The sequence below is a fragment of the Arachis ipaensis genome, chromosome B06 (genome assembly GCF_000816755.2).
Source record: "Arachis ipaensis cultivar K30076 chromosome B06, Araip1.1, whole genome shotgun sequence".
Lineage (NCBI taxonomy): Eukaryota > Viridiplantae > Streptophyta > Magnoliopsida > Fabales > Fabaceae > Arachis > Arachis ipaensis.
In genome coordinates this window covers 131,865,479-131,866,934 of record NC_029790.2, presented here as the reverse complement: position 1 = coordinate 131,866,934, position 1,456 = coordinate 131,865,479, and positions in this window count along the sequence as shown.

Genomic DNA, 1,456 nt, shown 5'->3' with positions numbered 1-1,456 from the left:
CACATTAAATTTGGAGACGGTTGAACTTAAAAGATTTGTGTTTGCAACCAATGGTATTAAAATTAGTGTTTACGCTGCTGTAGGTATTGATATTTAAATTGAAAGATTTAATTATTTAAAAATATTACCGATTATAATAAATTAAATAGGATAAAGTATATTTTTTGTTTCTAAAATTTGACAAAAGTTTAAAAAATATCTTTAAGATTTATTTTGTTTTAATTTCATTCCAAAAATTTTCGATTTGTATCAAATATACCTATGATAACTAATTTTTCAAAAAATTTAAAACCGATTTAACAACAATTTCATAAGAACAACCCCTCAACACAAGCAAATCAAGCATAATTTTTATGCATTATTGTTAGATTGGTCTTAATTTTTTTAAAAATTCAGCCGTCGAGTGTATATTTGATGCAAATAAAAAACTTTTGGGATAAAATTAAAACAAAATAAAATTTAGAGATATTTTTAAAATTTTTGCCAAACTTTAAGTACAAAATATATACTTTACTCAACTAAATATAAGGGTCATTAAGTTAAAGGTTTATAGGGTAGGATTGATTATTTAGGATCTAGAGTAGTATATATAATTCATAATATTTTTTAGGGTAAAAAATCCATATAAGCCAGGCTGAGAAACATATTACTCAAATCAGTCAAAATGAAAATTTGTTCAGCATTCAACCAAATATCACTTTAATGTAATTCGAATCAATATAATTCGAATTACAATTGCAAGTAATTCGAATCAACTAGCTTCGAATTAAGAGCATAAAAATTTGCATGTAATTCGAATCAAGTTCTCTCGAATTATAATAGCATAATTCGAATCAAATCGATTCGAATTAGTAGGGGAAAACGAGTTAAACATAATTCGATATATGTCGATTCGAATTAGTAAGAAAAATAAATCAAACCTTAAAGTCTTTTTCTTATAGTTGCTAACATGGATAGCCCAACGCTGTGTCCCTGTTCCATATACTGATATACCTTCCATTAGTTTGAATAGTAAAACTTATTTTGAACAAAATAATAATAATAATAATAATAATAATAATTTGTTCAAAATAAGTTTTACTATTCAAACTAATGGAAGGTATATCAGTATATGGGACAGGGACACAGCGTTGGGCTATCCATGTTAGCAACTATAAGAAAAAGACTTTATGGTTTGGTTTATTTTTCTTACTAATTCGAATCGACATATATCTAATTATGTTTAACTCGTTTTTCCCTACTAAGATTCGAATTATGCTACTGTAATTCGAGAGAACTTTATTCGAATTACATGCAAATTTCTATGCTCTTAATTCGAAGCTAGTTGATTCGAATTACTTGCAATTATAGTTCGAATTATATTGATTCGAATTACATTAAAGTAATCTTTGGTTGAATGCTAAAAAAATTTTCATTTTGGCTGATTTGGGTAATATGTCTCAGTCTGCTTATTTGG